The sequence below is a fragment of the Phaenicophaeus curvirostris genome, chromosome 15 (genome assembly GCF_032191515.1).
Source record: "Phaenicophaeus curvirostris isolate KB17595 chromosome 15, BPBGC_Pcur_1.0, whole genome shotgun sequence".
Classification (NCBI taxonomy): domain Eukaryota; kingdom Metazoa; phylum Chordata; class Aves; order Cuculiformes; family Cuculidae; genus Phaenicophaeus; species Phaenicophaeus curvirostris.
Genome location: NC_091406.1, coordinates 4,366,437 through 4,386,075, shown reverse-complemented (window position 1 = coordinate 4,386,075; position 19,639 = coordinate 4,366,437). Strand labels below are relative to the sequence as shown.

At 43.1% G+C, this 19,639-nt stretch overlaps 1 protein-coding gene across 1 annotated transcript in view; it reads right to left on the bottom strand.

The window, feature by feature from the left end:
* HNRNPAB (heterogeneous nuclear ribonucleoprotein A/B) overlaps positions 1 to 18,667 on the bottom strand; it is a 302,005-nt gene extending 283,338 nt beyond the window's left edge. Inside the window, exon 1 of the mRNA XM_069868939.1 lies at positions 18,660 to 18,667. The gene's annotated coding sequence lies outside the window, so the exon portion shown is untranslated. The remainder of the gene's footprint in view (positions 1 to 18,659) is intronic.
* Between the last annotated feature and the right edge of the window lie 972 nt (positions 18,668 to 19,639).

Sequence of the window (19,639 nt, the reverse complement as noted above, 5' to 3'; positions counted from 1 at the left end):
AATGTCTGAGGTTAGCTTTCTAGAGGGATAGAGAGGAAAACCACCGTAGCCCTAGTGCTGAGGCATTTTGGAACTGCTGAATCCTTGCTGTGTTTAGGGGGTCTGTCTTCTGCAGAAATAAATACAGTTTGAAAGATCTTTCCTCTCTAAAACAGGTATCATAAACTTAAAGTAACACCTAAAAATGTCCCTTTCATTAAATATATTTTTGATTCCATTTTCCATCCTATACCTGAGCTCCAACCCTGGGAGATAGGCTGGAGAAATAATTCCACCTGCTTTTCTAGTGCAAGTCTCATTCTCCCATTGAATGAAGCTGTCTGTAGCTTAAAAGTACACAAGAGCACTTGAGTTTGAAAGCTACTGTTAAATTTGCCTTCATATATTTGCACGTATATTTACTTAATTCCTTCATTTTACTAAATATACTCAATGTATCAGGGAAATGTTGCCCTGGTTTACTTTCTAGCAAGGCAGCTGTGTCACTTCTCATCTCCAAGTGATATTGCATCAATCTTGACTTGTTGCCAAAGATGTTGATTTGCTGAGAAGATAAAATACTGCGTTTATAGCATATAATTTAATGTTTGTGCTTGATGCCTTACCTGTCCTGGTCACTGTGCCTCTAGCTGGCACATGTACAGCTGTTTTAAAACCTGTATACTTGTTCTTCTAGATGGTCAAAGAGTATAGGAATGTTCTTTAATGCCATCAACTGGTTTGATAGAATGATATGTTCATTCAGTACCTTTTTGTTTTGATGGTACTATGTGAAAGTTTGTACGAGCTGATGCAGAAGTACGTTTAGACTATTGATTTTTACCTATCTACTCCTTCTAGTTCCTGAAGGGCACATTTAGCATCTGGAAGGGGTTTGCCCTTGTTCAGAACTATTCAGTATTTTAAAAGTAAATAGTGTGACACCACATTTTCCTCCATCATAGCTGTAACAAAAAATAATTTGATGAGCTTACCCTGGCAGGCTTGGAAAGACTTTACCAGTCTTGATAAGGTGGCTTTGCTGTGTCTAGATTCCTCACCTGTGTTGCTTAGAGACTGTTTTGAGCTTTAAACCTTGATGGCTGGTTTGCATCTTCTATTTCCCCACTGTGTTGACCGATACCTCAGCCTCCTTCCAAAGGGATTTATTTAAAACAGTAATAATAGAATTGGAATATAGAGGAATTTTGTGCAACCTGGTGGCGTAAGACATTGCCAAGAACAACTGCAGAACAAATAGAGACAAGCATGCTTACAAAGCCTCAGATAACAGGAGGATTAGCAAACTCAGCCGTTGACAGGTAGCCCTTCAGTTAGTGAAACTCTTACCCCAGGAGCCAAGCGCCCTCTCCGTCAGCAGATCCTGGTCTCTCCGGCTGTGCCCTTCTGCATTTATTAGGAGGAGGATGCTCTACCAGCCACACTCTGGCAAACCCCCTTGAGGATCCACCTAAAGGCCATTCACTATGCTCAACATGTACCAAAATTACATTTAAATCATTAAGTAGTAATATTTTTTTAACATAACTGTTACTTCACTGCATCAAGGGTTTAAAGGAAAAAGGAACTTCTTGATCCATTTGGTATAATATTGCTTCTACAAACTCTTCAACAGAGAATGAGAAGCTTTGCCAGTACTCTGAATATTGTTAAATGTTGCCTTTAATGATGCAGTGTTTTAGCGCGCAGAGGATGAAATTAATGAATCTGATGATAATGAAGGTATAACCGAACGAGGTGAGCGTTGTGCCTAGAGGCTAATCATCAAGTAATTCAAGTGAGGCTGCAATTATAAGATTAAGATTTGTGCGATAACATTGTTTACCTTTTATATAAACCAAAATCCAATACTTAATAAAGTAACAGCTAATTAAGCTAGAGGAAAAGAAAATATGAAGAGATTCCCCTCCCTACTCCTTATCTTTTGCAAAGCAGGTAGGTTTAGTTAGCTGTGTCTGTTGTTCAGAAAAGCCTGGCATTTCTGCAGCCTGAAACACAGAAGAAAATTTGCTTGACACCCTCGAAGAAGGCAGAGATCCTGCCAAGGCAGACAAATACACAGTTGTATTGGGTTGTATCGTTTCTCACACAGTGAGCAGCCGTGTAACTGATGACTAGTGGAGCAATAGGTATGCTCAGTAGAGGAAAGGGTTTGAGCAAGGGAGTTGGATCCGTGTTTTCCTCCTGGTTGTTCTGCCCACCAGCACACTTTCACAGTACATCATCTAAAATCTGTCAGGTATTGTTTTGCTTCCCAGCATCAGCCCCCCTGGTGAAGGGGGCAGGGAGGATGGGGTGAGAGATCTAGAGCGACCACCTCATTTTGCCTGGAGGTAAAGATTTGCTCATACATTGCAGCGGAGAAGGAAAGACTAGACTTCTATAAAATGGATGAGTTGGTACAGCAGAAATAAAATTGGAAAAGAAAAGTGAGTGAAACATCACCAGGTGATAGAAAGGAGGAAAGAGAGAGAGGCACGGAGTGGTGCAAACAATATATGGGCTTTCTCTGAAAGAAGCGGAGATGTCTGAAAGTAATGAGCATGGGAGCAAAAGACTCAGCAAAAGAGAATAAATGGAGTCATTTAACATAAAAAAAAGGAGGTGCTGGAATTGGCTGCCTTGGAGTGAGCTGTCCCTGCAAGCACTGTGGATGCAGGTTTGGTACCTCAGCTGTGAATGAGGAAGAAATCTGCATGCAGTTTTGATTTCTAAAACCTCACACTTCAGCTAATTTCACAGTGCTGGAGGAACGGTTTAGAGTTAATAGAAATGCACCGCTTCTCCGGACTCCCAGCCTTCAGAGATGTAGGTTTGGAATAGAGTTTTGTAACATTGAGTTAGTCAAGGTTTATTTTGGCTATCTAAAGAGACTGAACCATCAGCAGATTGAGTTTTCTTCCACCACAAGATGGCATCAATTATGCAGTGAAGGAAGGAAAGATTGCAAAAGGGCCTCATGCTGGCAAGAGAGTGGATTTAAAATAAAAATAACATTTAAAAATTAATAGCAGACTGGTGCGAAACAAGCATTTGTCACATAAGCGTCTCTTAGAAAATTGTATTATCTAAGAGCTTATTTTGGATGCATAAAATGAAATTACCACTCATCAGATTAGCCAGCGCGGCTGCTGGTTGTGTTGCTACTGGCATGAACAAAATTTGCTTGCAAATGCATTTCTGCTGTTCGTGCATACCAGAACTAAGTGGGTTTATGATTCCTCGTAGGCCTCCTAAGGCCCATCAGCTCACTGTAAGCTAACAACAATATTTACCCTTGTCTAATACTCATCTAATGTGTTGCTAAAGGTCTTTATTGCAGTTTGTTTTATGCAAGTCCTCATTTAGATGCTCGATGCTCCGCATATATATTTCTTTGCAGATCTTTTTCAGAGCTCCCTTTAGACTCTGTGTGGCCTCATAAAGTTTGTTTCAAGTAAAAATCCACCTAAAAGCTCATGCTGCCTCTAATCTCTGCGAATAATCACCAGCTGGCCAGAGATTAATATTAAATCTGATAATTTTGTGGTTACTATGACAAGTCTAGTAGTAACCTGCAAGTAGTCTCAGAATACCTTGGTACTCCTTGATCTTCTCTCTTTAGAGATGTCAGAGTTGCATTTGATTGTTGTTTTGGTGGTTTTGTTTGTTTCTTTTGTTAAGAAAGATTTCTAAAATCCTGGTTTGTGCTCTATACCTCTGCTATTTTCTAAGAGGAGGAACAGGGTCTTTACAGCATTCTAGTATGGCCATGCTTGTATACAAATAGCTATAAAATCTTATCCTTTCTCCCTGTTCTTTCTGACTTGATTTTAAAAGCAATGATTATCAAAATGTCATGCTGGAGACTGTAATACTAGTGTTACAAGACTATGGCAAGGCCTTTGCAGATTTATCAAGTGCTAACCATAGGTTCTCCTTTGTCATGTTTTACAACTTAGACCTGCCAAAGGCTCAGTTCTTTCGACTATTGTGTGTTTTGTTTTGGTTTTCATAGGACTCACAGAATTCATGTTTAGTTTTCTTGTTTTTAGAAGAAATCCCAGACTTTAATGTATTTACTGTGTGCTTGTGGTAGGTGCATTGTCTTAGTAGCCCTTCCAGTCTGACCAGCCAACGTGTATAGCCTGAGTGATGTATAAAGCAACACTGAGCCTCCATTCAATTGCTGAATAACGCGCACGCTCTTTTGTTCCTCTTGCAGTTATCAATTTATTTCTGAAGCATGAAGTGCTTCTGTAAGTGGCTTTGCAACAATGATGGTTGTGCTTGATCTTACATGTACTTCTCACGTGGAAACTCGGCTGAAGTCGATGGATATTTGAGCTTGAGGGCTTCCAAGTCCAGCTTCTGATTGCTATTTGTGACAATATTGGGACCCAAAAGGATATTGCTTGACTACTTGATACATCTTTTCAGCATGGCTGAAACTGGAGAGTTAGACAAGTTTAGACTCACATAGAGAGGAAGAAGGGCTTTTTCAAAACACAGCCACTGTCTGTAACAGCTATACCCTGACTCCTCAATTAATTTTATCTAGATGGCCTCTGACAAAATTTCCTTAGCACTTTAAAATGACCAGGAGGTCTTTGGTTCCACAGAACAGCCCTGATGGCCTGTTAATGGAGCAGCTAATGACATTTGCACTGTGAGAACCAGTCCAGTGCTGAGACATGGGGATGGGGGATTTTGTGCTGGTCTCATACTATTTTAACCCTTTATCACTATGCACTTAAAGTCGAGGCAGCATCAAAGTGGTGACCATGTCTCCACCTTGAAAACTGCCTGCAGTAACCCTCACTCTTTCCCCACCAGGATTTGCTTTGTTTTTCCACATCGGACATCATGGGGCAAAGGTATCATCTGCATTTCCCTGCAGTGGACTGTGTACTTTGTTTATTCCTGATCATTTGATGTTATTCCAAATAGTACTGGCTTTGCTTCTTCAACAGGCAGGGCAGGACTGTGCCATGCTAAGGGGAAGCAGGTTTTTCTGCCTCTGACTTGCCTCTCAGTACAACATGATTGAGGTGTTATAGTCTATTTTCCCCCTTTCCTGCAGAATCTGAGATGGGGTTACATCTGTGGTGACTTCCCGTTAATCTGCAGGCGTCATTTCCCAATAATCTTTTCTGTGTTGAAATATACTAGCCAGCAGCATTTTCTTGAGGGAAGAAAATGTTCTTTGTGGTGTCTGTTACCCTCCTTCCTGTGAGCAGAAATGTTACCCTTAATTCTTTTAAATGCCCCTGGAGGGAGATTTTTATCTTTTGATCTTGGAAATGTTTGACAACTTCTGTTACCTGCCTTTTGTTTGAAATGTCCTGGAAATAGTCCAATTATTTTGCCTTCAATTCTACCTTCTTTTAATAGTTCATTTTAACTTCTTAATCATGTAGATAGAGCATATCATTATACAGTGTTTCCTCTACATGTCCAATTAATGGGTTTTTTTACCCTTCATAGTTCATTACTTCTTAATCAATCCTTCATCAATTTATTTTAAACATTTCTTTCCTGTACTTTTTTTTTTAGAAAAGGAGATAAGAAAATAAAAAGGCAAATGCTATAATTACAAACTTGGTTCTTTTGGCATCAAAGCTCTGGTGTCTTTGACAGAAAACCCACAGGACTCCAGAGTCTGGCGTATGACAGCAATGCCTCCAGCAGCTTTGTGCATTTGCATTCATGGCAGTTTCATTGTTTTAGGCACAGTCTCGAGGAGATTCTGCTTTTTGTTTTTGCAGGGATACTGCCTTGCCCCTTGGGCAGCTATTACACAACCTTGTATTTCACGGCAAGATGACTCACTTTGGTTTTAGTGTAATTCTTTACTAGTGGCTCTAGTGAAGAGAGAGTGCAAAGGCTCGTGCTCCTGAGCCTGCGTGTAGATGTGCACATCCCTCCTGGTTAAGAAGCAGCTGATGGAGAATTTATTTCAGAATGTACCACTTGTTGTCTGAGAGTAGAGAACTTACGTTACCACCTGCCAATCTTCTATGATATTGAATATATGTTTGCATTAACTTAATAAAATTCCTGTATTGGGATTGAGTATGCTAGAAAGCAAGGCAGGTAATTTGGCTCTTCAAAATTCACCTTTTTTTTTTGTTGTTGGACTACACTTGTACAACTGTACTCTTATATGTGATGTATTCCTAAAAAAGGTATTCAGGTTTGAGTTGGTGAATGGTTCCCTGACTTAGAATTGATACTACTTACAATGTAATAATCTAGCGGATTAGTCCCCCTGTGCAGAAGATGCTGGGGGTGTGAGAATGTATCTCCTCCTGTCTTGGTGACAGGCACTTTCAAATCAGCATGAGAAATTCCTGGAGGTATTTCAGGGCTTCAGAGGAGGATGTGGAGAGCAACATCAAGCTTGGATGGTGCTCTTGCAGAGTTCTCTTGTGCAGAGAAAGGAAAGAGATGGATGGATGCCACGGGAGGTACAGGGTCTATACAGAATATAAATTCAGGTTTGAAACCAGGAGAACTTCACGGGCTCCTTATCTAGAAATGAAAGAAATACAAAATTAGCTGGAATTTGAGGGATTTGAACCAAAATGTAATTAAAAATTTGAGCTGGATTTGGATAGAATTTTCTGGGCTGGCACATTTCTGTCAAGAATGCTGTTTAGCCTGGAGTAGAGGAGGCTCAGGGGAGACATTATTGTGCTTTTCAGGTTGTGATGAGGTGGGTGTCGCTGTCTGCTCCCAAGTAGCAAGAGTTGGAATGAGAAGAAATGGCCAGGGAAGGTTTAGACTAGGTATTAGGAAATGTTACTTCACCAAAAGAGCTGTCTAGCTTTGAAACAGGCTGTCCAGGGAAGTGGTAGAGTCCATATCCCTAGACATATTTAGGACATGTGGATATTGTGCTCAGACACTGAAGGAGTGATGGATCCCTCTCTGCTAACCTTTCACTTACACCCCATTTTGCTGAGGATGTTGTTGCTTGGGTAGAGTGGCTGTGATGTTTTTCTCTGTTGCTGGATGGGGAAGGAAAGCTCCTTCATCTAACAAGGGGATGTTTCCTTGCTAATCAGCAAGGGGCTTGGTCAATCTTTAAATTCTTGGAACTGACTTAAAAGTGAGAGATAGGCATATGTTTGTGATTATTTTATGACAGCATTATTTTGTAATGGGATTGTTGGCAGTAACTCTTGTTGGGAATTTTCCCTGCTTAATTTAAACTGAGACTCATCAAATCAAATTCAACTAGAGGTTGAGGCACTCAGTTCAATCCCCTTCCTCTGCTCCTGGTCCCACATGGAACGTGACTCTCTGAGGCCCTTGGCCAGCAGCCCTGCTCCAGGCTTGGCAAAGTTTTCTTTTTTTTTTTTTTTGTGAGAACAAAAGCTGTAGTGAGCCCAGAGCAGTCCCCTCAGACTGGCAGCATGCACAGAACAGGCAACAGATGCTGGGATTTTTTGTAAACCCAAAATCTAATTATGCTTGGAGCAGTCCCACAGGTCTGGGAAAAAAACCCAAAAAACAACAACCCAACCTGATTTATGGATTCCAGTCATCACTGCTGGGTTTTTAAGCCCCAGAATATGTTTTTCAGTGATGCTCCCTCTCCTTGACTTCAAAAGAGCTGGCCAGGAGCGTTACCTGAGCAGGAATGATGGTGTTTTTGGTGCCTTGCCATGGCAGGGCTGCATGCTGGGGCTCACAGAATCACCAGCAGAAAGCTAAATCCTCCCTGGGGTGCGAAACAGGGAACTTTGTGTTTAACAGATATGCAGGTGTGGACCCAACAGCTGCATTTAATAAGTGTTTAGGGCTGAGAAAGCTGGTTTTGAAGTGTTTGTGAGGGTATCTGTCCTATTACAATATCAAAATCCAGTGTGAATCTGCACAGCTTACTATTTTTGCTGTTTCTTAGTGGGTAGGTCTTGTTTCATTTATATTGAACAGACAGTTTATTCTTATCACGGTATCTGCCCTGCAAGCCTGGGTAGCTGGAGAGCCTTGACCCTTTTCTGATCCAGGCTTGCAAAAACTCATGGACAAAAAAATATGAAAAATGCTTCTCAAGAAAACATAAATTATGAAGTGAATAACAATCTTCTTCCTCATCGGGATACAGTTTGTGTACGCCTGGAGCAGGAGAAAAACTACATAGAGGAAAGGCAAGGCATTTCCCAGTGCCTTGAGAGGGCTCGCTGGCTCTGATGAGCTTCCAGTTCAACTGGACTAACAGCCCATGGCAGCTTTTAGACATCTTTTGTGTCTCTGCAGATCTCATTTTAAGTGTAAAAGGCTACTAATAGGGATTTTTTTTTGCACATGGAGGCTTAAAGATTTATATTCTGTGTGCTCTGCTTGCGGATGATGGAGAGATGTTAACAGCTTGTAGAAAAGTTAATTTGAATTGTAGTTGCAAAGCACATTAGCAGTAAGTGGAAAGTAAAATAGTCCCTTCTGGGTGAAGATGAGGTGAAGTATTGAGGAAATAGGACTCCCTGAGATGACTGGGAGGTGTCCCTGTGTGCTGGGGAGGTCTGCAAGACACCAAGAGAGCATGGGCAGCTCCTCCAGCACAGGGTGGACCTGGAGGCCTGACGAACGGCTTTTGACATGAAATCTTTTGGCAAAAACATCTTCTCTTCCTCTGGAGGGGGTTGGGCGCTTGTGAGCTGAAGTCTGATTAGAGGATATAACTGGGGCAGGGACTTGGTTTGCAGAGGGTAACAGAAGGCACTTTGCAGAGGGGTGAGCTCTGGCTGGAGTTAGTAGACACTCTGTGCTGATTGAGAATTGCTCGTTAGGCAATCGTTCTCAGGGAAGCTAAATGTGTGTGGCTGCATCTGTGATGCTGCTGCAGTTTGCATGAGAGGGCGCTTTTGAAGTGAATCCCCTCGTTGCCTCAACACCTCCCCTCGTTGTTATCCTCAACATAAGAAGGATATGAAGCTGTTGGAACGGGTCCAGAGGAGGACTACAAAGATGATCCGAGAGCTGAAGGACAGCTGAGAGGCTGAGAGAGTTGAGGTTGTCCAGCCGGGAGAGAAGAAGGCTCTGAAGAGACCTTATAGTGACCTTCCAGTACCTGAAGGGAGGCAGACAAGAGAGCTGGGGAGGGACTGTTTATAAAGGCTTGTAGTGATAGGATGAGGGGCAATGGCTATAAATTAGAGAGGGGTTTTAGACTAGACATAAGGAAGAATTTCTTCACCACGAGGGTGGTGAGGCACTGGAACAGGTTACCCAGGGAAGCTGTGGCTGCCCCATCCCTGGAGGTGTCCAAGGCCAGGTTGGATGGGCCTTGGGCAGCCTGGTCCAGTGGGAGGTGTCCCTGCCCATGGCAGGGGAGTTGGAATTAGGTGGTCTTTAAGATAACTTCCAACTCAAGCCATCCTATGATTGTCTCCACATCTTGTGCCTTGGTTTGCATTGCAGAGACATCTCTGAGTGCACAGAGCAGATTCCTTTCAAATTAACCCAGCTGACATGTGGTGGGAACGTGCTACAGAGCTACCATGCACTCAGCCAAGAGCTAGTCTGAAGCAAGACCCTGTAACATCTGCAGTTTGGCCATTGCCCCCAGCCCCAGCTGCCCCACTCCACACATCCCACTGCAGCATTAGGTGTACAGCTTTAGGCAGGCTAATGCCGAGACAACAGCTGGACAAAGCAGGATCAGCCTTTTTAGCACCCTGGCATGATTTGTTACAGCTGAGTTCTTCCAGTAAATCCTTAAGATTTTTCAGCAGCTATAAGCTTTTTATAGCAAATCAGATTTTTGCACCCATCTGGCTGACTGGTTATAAACACACGTCTATCAAGTTGGCTTGTTATGCTTTGTCAGTATTAAAAAGAAAACCCACACGCAGTGGAGTATTCATCTGTATCTCCTTTTGATGACTTAGGCCTCTTGCAAATTTAACACAAATAACCGAGAAAATCAGTTTGCATGTAAAATCCCAAAGACAAAAGACTTGAGCACAGCAAAGCAACAGGTTGGCATCTTGAAAACATCAGTGCAGGCTGATCGTGATTGTTGCTCTGAGTGAAACGTTCTGGTACGATAAAGAATTCACGGGGAAATTGATAGTGAGCTGTCTGGATTTTAGGGATGCCAGATGCCCACAGCCTTGTCACGGTGATGTGCCTGACTTTAGGCATCTGTATTCAAAAGTATCGATTTGGGCCTTCAGCATAAGCCTTCAATGAAGGATAAGCAACACTAATTAATTTTCCTCCTTTCCACTGGATCTAGCTAATTTAAGAAATGTCTTATCGATTGTGATTTTGGCAAGTGAAATTTGTGCTTCGTGTGCTGTGAACATAAGGAGAATGGTTTGCCACTAAGGGCTGCAGGCAGAGCTTGCTCAGTATGGGAAGAGTGGAGTGCTCTGCTTAGTGCTCCCTCTTACCCAGTTACTGATGCTTTTATTGCTTTGGTGTCTTGTAGGCGTTCTGGATGGATTCAATGATCAGAACTACAGTGTCTGAAGCGATTTTGCCATTAAAATCTATTGGCATAGCTGCAGTACAGTCATAGCAGATTTAGGAGATCTCGATGCTGGTCCAAGATAGAGCCCAGACAAAGACCTATAATGCAGACATAATCCAGAAGGGATTTACAACCAAGTCCCACTGTGTTCCCTAAACTGACAAATTTCTCTGGTTTAAGGTACAGAAAGGATACATGATTTAGTGTTTGATAGGAATGGTTGGACTCGATGATCCAGTGGGTCTTTTCCAACCTGGTGATTCTGTGATCTGCCTTTCTGACTGGTACAGTGCAAATGGGGAAGAGCCTGGGTTTGGTTTGCTGTATCCTGGTTAGTCTGCATGCCTGGTCCTCACACGATAGTTGATATTAACCTCTCCCAAGGCATGCGTATGATTTTTGGAGCATTTGAAGTGGAGAACCTCTGATGCTCCAACACTTTTTATTGAAAAAACGTTATTTCTGCCAGGCCATGAAATCGGATGAATGAATGATTTGCCATCAACCCCCTGTCCTCCCTCTCCTCACTGCACCCACCTCTGTGTACAAGGGAAATCTGGAGGAATTCTAGCAGAGTACGTTCTGGAAGTGTACGGCTTCTCAGTAGCTGCCATCAGCCGTGCTTTAAGACTCATCACCTGTAGGATGTTAAATGCCAAAGAGAGAGACTATGCATATAATGTGAAATCCTTGAAAGGGGAGTACACTTTGCAGTATAGATGACTCTTTCCGCGGAGCCTTTCAGACTGCTTGTCAGTTATGAGCTTTTTATAGCAAGTCAAATTTCTTCACCCATCTGCTTGTCTGCTTATGAAAATGTATCCCTCTGGTGCACTTGTTACATTTCATTACTGTTAAATAAAATAAAAACTCAACATACCTCGCCCACTGGTTTAGTTGTTTGTATCTATTTTTGATGAACTGCATCTCCTATAAAATGAACACAGATGCTCTGGACGTAAATATCACCCCCAGCTTCCAGGCCTCTAATAACAAAATCAACTTCATTAATGAAGAGTATAAAGGTAATGTACACCAAATAGAAGAGCTGCACTGGGAAGCTTTCCAAGTGGAAATATGGATACGTGATGCAGATGTTGTCTTTCATGAACAATTCAATTTCCCTTGATTATACCCTCTTGAGAAGGAAAAATTAGAAAAGGAAGCAGTATTATTAATAGTTAGCCTTATTTCTGATTGCTTAAGTGCTTCTACTAAGATAAGATTCAGTAAAAGAGGTCAGAAAAAACATTTGAATGGAAATGTTAGACAGAAATTTGCTTAGGCTTCAGACATTCTGTATATCAAATAAATCTCAAGCCATAGCAATCATCCACACTCCCTCTGCAATGCCGCTGGGTTAGTCCTCTCCTTGCGTGGGAGAGAGGAGCATAATGGCCCCAATCTCTAGGGACGGTCTCAATAATTTGCTCTAATTTTGCCTTGTTGTCTTTAAGGTCTTAAAAATTAAGAATGCATTTTATAGCACTGCGTATAAACAGCCAAATCCCAGAGGGGAAGTAATTTAAAACAGCCAATGCATCATATTACCAATCATCTGAGCAGTGCTCTGTGCTCTCTGATCTACGACCTTCTGAACATGATTCAGATTGTGTAGATGCTCGTGAATACTGACAGCACGACTTGTATGATGCTCCTAGCTGTAGGATTGTCACATTTTAAAATATAAATATTAATTGATGTAAAGACAAAAAATGTCTAGGGTCTACTCCAACTCCATGCCAAAGAATAAGACAGCTAATGAAACTGTGCCTTAGATTAAACATTAATTCCTTTCCCTTTCCTTTTCCCTTTCTATTTCCCTGTATCTAATTATTTTCAAGTTTCCAGGACCACTTGCTTGAGGTTAAAAGGGCTCAGTTTCATTCTGTTTTTCTTTCTGTGCCTTTCCATCACCTTAATGCTTTTTCTTTTCTTTCCTTTCCTTTCCTTTTGCTGGCGTTTCCTTAGCTGGCTGGTGGCTAAAGTGGATTGTTAAGAATAGATTTTGCAGTTTCTCTGGAGGCACTAATATCCACTCACATTGGCTTTGAGTCTCACTGAATGTGTTATGCCTCCCAACGTTTCTTTGTTGTCTTGTTTGGGAACAGTGTCTTCCCCATCCTGAGCAGTTTGTGGCTAATCAGCTGCCTTGTTTCTGTGGCTGACAAAGTGATTCCTATGAGTATTTTATTTGAGAAGTGTAGTATCTTTTCTTCTGAATGACATATAGAAGGATATATATGCCCCATATGAGGACAGGCAGAGAGAGTTGGGGTTGTTCAGCCTGGAGAGGAGAAGGCTCTGAAGAGACCCTAGAGCGACCTTCCAGTACTTGAAGGGGCTGCAAGAAAGCTGGGGAGGGGCTGTTTACAAAAGCTTGTAGTGATAGGGCGAGGGGCAATGGGTATAAAATGGAGAGGGGCGGATTTAGACTTGACATAAGGAGGAATTTCTTCACTATGAGAGGTGGTGAGGCACTGGAACAGAGCCCAGGAAACCTACCCAGGGAAGCTGTGGCTGCCCCATCCCTGGAGGTGTTCAAGGCCAGGTTGGATGGGCCTTGGGCAGCCTGATCCAGTGGGAGGTGTCCCTGCCCATGGCAGGAGGTTGGAACTGGTTGATCTCTAAGGATCCTTCCAAACCAAACTATTCTATGATTCTATGTAAGTAGAGAGGATATTGTGTGAATGCAAGTTGATACTCTATATTCCTCATTTTGTAAGGAGCACTGTGCATGCAATCCAGTCATTCAGATACTGCTCACGGGAGACTGAGTTTTATTTAGCTGGATTAATTATGAAGTTTTTACTCAAGGCTGTGGGCAGCGGCATTCAACTTAAAGCCAGACAGTACTATAAATCAGTAGTACACTACATAAACTTACCCATCCTCTCCAAACAAAATCCTCATTTTTCCTTTGAACAACCCTCCCATTATTCAGTAATGATCGAATCCATGGTCTCTTCACAGGCAGCTGATGCCAGTGTCCTGCTCTGTGCTGTATTATGGTACAGTAACTTCTTTTCTGCAGGGCTATCTTAGAAAGCTATGACCGTGCTCCGTCTGTTTATTTATAGGATCAAATTTAATGTAGTGTGGATAAAAACCATGTTTGTTTATAGGATTGTGACTAATGTAGTGTGTGCATTCTACATCAGTAAACATTAATGAATATTCCTCTGCATGAGGCTGAATACACAACTCGACTGGTGTATTGTTCCCACTCGAGAAGCTGGGTGATGCGGTGGTAGCACTTGGAATTTTGCAATTAACACACCAATCCTTCTCGCAGTTCCTCTCTAGGTACATTTCACTCCATTCCCAAAGCGCTTGTTTGGCACATTAGGATGACCTAGTTATACAAGGCTCTCAAAAAGACGACACAAAATTTTGCTCAAAAAATCAAAACAAGTGCTCGATGGTATCTGGTCAATAACCACAATAGAACAGGCAAAGAAAACACATCTTGGTATACGTTCAGGCAACAGGCTTTTCCTGCAGGTGCTTTTCAGTCTGTTGAAAGGGCATGTAGAAGTGAGTTACTTCGTTGGATCTGAATCCTGCCTGGAGGGGTTTATATTTGTTGGTGCAAGAATTCAAAATGAGGGAAAGCGTCATTGTTTGTCCTTTATGGTTCTATGTTACGCTGAACTTTTCAACCGTTCCAGAGAAGGGTGGCCAGAACTACTGGTTTTGAGGGTGATTTTTATTTTAGTACAGACGAGCAGGGCACGACTTGCTGCAGCTCTGTGTAATGTCACTGTTAGCTGAGCTAGATCGTGCCTGCAGAGCTGGTTGTGCCAAGCTTTACAGTGTCTTCATTTTGCAAAAAGTCTTGCCGATGTAGGAAAAAGAAATTACAGAATATCTGGAGAGCTGAATGGAAATCTGAATAAAACATAAAGCATAGTTGAATTGTACTTGCTTGAGGTCTGGACAACACGATGGGGCATGAAGGTCTTATCCAAAATGATGTCACCCCCCTGTTATCACTGTGCAATACAAATGCCTGTGCAGGATTGGCACCTGAGGGCTTCCAGCCCCCAGGCAAAACTGCTGTGGGAGCTCTTCTGCGGCTTTCTTTTACCCTGACAACACCTCTTACAGCTTTCCAGCCACCCGACACGTTTAAATTCCTCAAGCAGTTTTGTGCACGGTTCCTGCAAATTCATCTAAATGCAGGAGCACCTCTGCACACCTTCCCTGTCGGCTTCGGGCTGTCACGCGCAGGCTCCGTGCCGGTACCAAGTGCAGTAATAGCATAAAAAATGCTGACAATCCTGCCTCTGAACCACGTTGGCGCAGGTGATTAACAAGCTTTCCTGGTAACGCTTTGCTGTGCTCGCTGGTCTGCCTGCACAGGTAGAGCAGGGAAAAGAGAGGGCAAGAGGGACTGGTCTTGAAAGCACAGGAAGAGGAGGTGTGCTATATTTGACTGACTGTACTAAACTGACACATTTTTGCATCAAATGTTGGCTGAGGGAGCCCTGTCAGATCCTTTCTGGCTGAAAGGGAGTGATGTCTTTGGCTGTAGCTTGTGTTTGACCTTGTGGTATCGCCTGCAAAGGTTTCTGGCTGGCAGATGCAACAGGGATGTTGGACACGTCCTTTACGTACCCTTTTCAGCAGGCTCTAAGCCATACCTTGCTCTGGCCTGCTTCTACCCACTTCTTGCTCTCTCCCAGCTTGTTGCATTGTTACTAAACCCTCCAAGGTGACAGGGGACAGGACGAGAGGGAATGGCCTCAAACTCCGCCAGGGGAGATTTAGGCTGGACATTAGGAAAATATTCTTCACAGAAAGGGTCATTGGGCACTGGCAGAGGCTGCCCAGGGAGGGGGCTGAGTCACCTTCCCTGGAGGGGTTTAAGGCACGGGTGGACGAGGTGCTCAGGGACATGGTTTAGTATTTGATAGGAATGGTTGGACTCGATGATCCGGTGGGTCTCTTCCAACCTGCTTATACTACGATCCTATGATTCTAAGGAGGCTGCTCTGCAGCTGGTTCTCCTGCCACGACATTGCTTGCGAGCTTTGAGGCTCTAAAGGGAACAGATTGTCTTGGGGAAGTAGTTCTGGTCCCTGGCCACGATCTGGGAAATGAAACAGAGAGGTTCCTGCAGGCAGTTTTGTTGGATAACCTGGCAGAAACAAAAGCCGCCAGCCAGGCAGCAAGCTGCTTCGATGCCCGAAAAGAACTCCTTCCCGGGATTCTGTGTAACGTCATCACGCTTTGTTATTCTCCATTAATATTTTATCAAGCAGAAGAAGAAAGTTTCCCTTTGAAGTTTTACACTAGTAAATCAGCTCCTTGTTATAGGATTAAAATAGTGACTGTTCTGCTTGGGGAAAAGGGAGGCAGGCAGGCAGCCCAGCTATAAATACTGTATCGGAGCGGTTAATAACTTTAGGAATAAGCAAGTTCTACAAACTAGAAATTTACTTTCTGTGGCCCCTAAAGCTGAACCTACAACAGCTCTGATCTTGTTAGTTCGTTCTTTCATCCTTTCTAAGCCTAATGCAAACCCTTGCGGGAGCACTTCAGGGCTAGAAGGTACCAAGTACTAAGGTACCATAAAAAATAACATTTTCAGGATGATGTGCTAGGCTAGCTGGGAACAGAGACAGAAACATACTGGGCTTAGACCTAACTTCTCCTATCAATTACTGTAATATGGGAAGATGTGTATATATCTTTATTGTGTAGTTACAGCTGGTCAGGCTAAAAGCTTGTCTGGGAAAAAAATCTCTTTCCTAGTGGACACTAAGGAAAGCACTTTGTCTGTTAAGTATAATAAAAACTGACCAGCACAGAGTGTTGTAAAGATGAAAAGTGCTGTAAATGTGTCACTACCTGTTATATGGTTTATATGAGAGGTTTATAGCCATCAAGACAAGCCGCCCATAGGGAGTACAGTGGGAATTTTGGAAAGGGGATTGTACTTACAAGAGGATCAGACTTACAGATGCCAGTGTAATCCTTCCCATGAAGCATTTTTTGAAATCTCTGTTATCAGTGGCAAGGCGGTACAATCTGTATACAGACCCATTTGATCTGTAGGGCTATCTCCATTTCCAGGTTCAAAATAGGTCTCAGCAGGACAGTTCAGCTGTAATCAGAGAGAGGGTGTTGGGAAACCCCTTGGCTCTCCAAGTCAGTGTGAACACCATTACCAAGACGAAGGAAAATTTTGCCTCATTGCGTGAGGAGGCAGGAAAGAAAAATTGGAAACCTTTACTAAAAACTAGTTGTCCAGGATGTTCTTTGCAGTGAAATCTATTTTGATGGGTTTTGCTGAAAAGAAAACTTCATGCTGATCAGCTGATGGCAAGTTTAATTTCATCTCATTTTCCCTCGGGAGGCCTTGTCTGCCCCATTTCATTATCTCTTTGCAATTTGTTCATTTGGGAAGGACTTTTTTTTTTTTTTGTCATTGCTTTTTTAACTACATGTTTGCATAGCTGCTGGCATAACCTCAAGTGGATCTGTCAATAATGGCCATCTCATAAATTGCTAACAAAGCTGTGTTCGGTGCGGGTGTGGGGAGGTGCCTGGGTGTCTCAGCACTGATTCTGTTCACTGCCAAAGCTCCTGCTCGTTTCCTCCACCAAGGTGAAACCCTTGCTCTTTCCTGGCTGGCCTCAGCATCATTCTGGGGAGAAAAATATCATTACACTGATTTCACGTGTATCTTCCAAGGTCTCTGATGTTTACAGCTAAAAGCTTGGTGTGTTTTATCCCTATATCTAACTAATGTTTTACCCTTAACAAATACAAAACGAACAAGGTAATCCTTTAAGTTAATAACGTAAGGAATCAATAATAATTCCAGATGCCACAATTTGCTTTCTGCTTTGAAATTTGGCTTAGCAAACTGTGAACCTCTGGCTCCTCTGCTAGAAAACGTACAGATGATCTCCTTTGAAGTGATGGGCTCTTTTATGTTTTTTTTATCGGTTAGTAGTGTTTATAATCTGATGGAGAACAACTTTCTAAATCTGTTTGAAATATTTCCAAGCTGCTTATCATGATGTAGCATTATAATCCAGCACTAATTCACATTAGCCAAGGCTTGGGTTTCAAATAACAGTCACAATACTTAAGTTTATTTAGTTAAACCATTGGCATCGGTGTGGTGTTTGTAAAATCAGCATGCAGTTGCATAGCTTACTTTCACATTCCCCTTGTAACTTTTTTTTTGTCTTTTAGTTTTTAAATCCAGGGAGCTCTGAAGAAAAATGAGGCACATATTTCCTTGGTGCCAAATCTTCCTCTATTGCCTTTTCAAACCCTGACAGAAAGAAATAGTATGAAATCCCAGTCCCACTACTGCCTTGCGTGCTCATGGCCAGATTTGCCCTGTTGGTAGCAGACCCAACCTAGGGAAAAGTGACAATGTGCAGATCAGAAAGTGCGATTCACAAGGTGCCACCAGGATGAGTTCAAAGTGGTTTCTTTTGCCATTCCATCCTCTAAATTACTCGAACAGGATTCACTCATTCTCCTGGCATTTCTGTGCATATTGCACAAGTGCCCCGCAGTACAAAACACAAATAAACATCAAAGCAGGGAAAATAATTTGACTGCCTCATCATTATGGATGTGTCATTTTTTAATACATATAATTCCTGAAGTAGCCCGTGGCTTATATTAAAGTGCAAGCATTTGAAATAAAGTGACAAGGGTTTATCTTCCTGGGGAAGAAAGGAAACTCTTAAAGTGATGTGATCAGATCCTGAAGCCTGGGAAAAAATATGAGAGTGGAGGTCTCCCTTTGAAAGGACAGGCCTCAGTTAAACATGAAAATTTTCCTAGTTTTACTGTTTTTCTTCAGCTTTCTGCCATGGGGCAGGGTCTTAATGATTTCCCTGGGGAGCAGATGGACGAGGGGGAGACGAGAAGCACCTATAGCTCTTCTGTAGTTCTTGACCTCTTCATATTTTCATCCTTCCCATCTCAAACACTAATATTTGGTGGCATCTCTATGTCTCACGAGCAGCTGCCACAGGATGAAGTGGGTCTTGGCAAGCAGTATTTTGATGGAAACAGCTTCACATAGGCTCGTATTTGTGTAATGCTTTTCAAAAAAAACATAAAAGAAAACCTGGGGAAGAAGTACCCTCTGTGCTGATGGGTGTGAGGGTTTGGGGCAGGGCTGGGACCAGGGGCAAGCACCGCAGAGTTGTTCCAGCCTTCCCTTTCGCAGTGCTCGCTACGAATTACACCACCTGCTCTTGCTGCTGGTATTGTAAAGAGGGGTGGAGATGTGCAGGGTGGTTACTAAGCGTATACCCACTGCAAGACAAATAAAGAGTGTTAGGTACGGTGTTGCACACTGGGGGGCAAAACCAGCTGTTGGAGAATTGCTGAGAAAACAGAGGCTTCTCAGAAACTTTCTCCTGGGTTGAGGAGCTGCAGATCTGTTCTTTCTACCCTGGAAAGCTAGCAATCGGCTGAGGTGGTTTCTTGCCTTCAGGCACATTTGGTTTCTGTTTACATTTCCCTGTCAACTTTAAGTCCATATATTTCACTGTGTTTGCTTTATCTTTTAGGGTTGTGAATGTGTGAGAAAGGCTGAGTGTCTTGGGAAACCTCTGTGTCCATTCACCTGGTGCTTGCCAAGCAGCGGGCACCCCTGCTCCCTGGCAGCGTGCACATCGCACCCCTCGCTACCCCTTGTGTGTGTCCCTACAGCCTCCTTTGAAACCTTTTAATGCAGAGGGATGAGCCTGGGACTGACCCCAAGGTACGTTAGCACTTGAGCGGACGTGGGATGTGGCACCCTGTCGCTCTCTCGCGTGCCCTGGGATAATCCAGGCTGGCTCAAGAGGGTGCAAAGTCTCCTGCTCGCCTGCAGACAGGCGGTGGTGTCAGCGTGAACGCTGCTGCTTCAGCATCCACTCCAATCCAGTCGCTTAACAGCTATCGCGTTCGTCTAACGCCGCCCAGGGGTGCGCGTTTGCTTGCCTATCGCTTTTGATCATCGGCAAAATGACACCTCAAAACCATACAGCTCTCCCACAAGGGCACCATGAGGAGCTGAGCGCCTTTAGGCACTCGGTGAGCCATCCTGCCTCTCGCCATCGCATTTTCGCTTGCTTATCTGCTGCAGCAGTTTGGGCTGTGTCCTTCTGCTGCAGGGTGCAGACCTGGCCCCAGGCTTTGTATCTC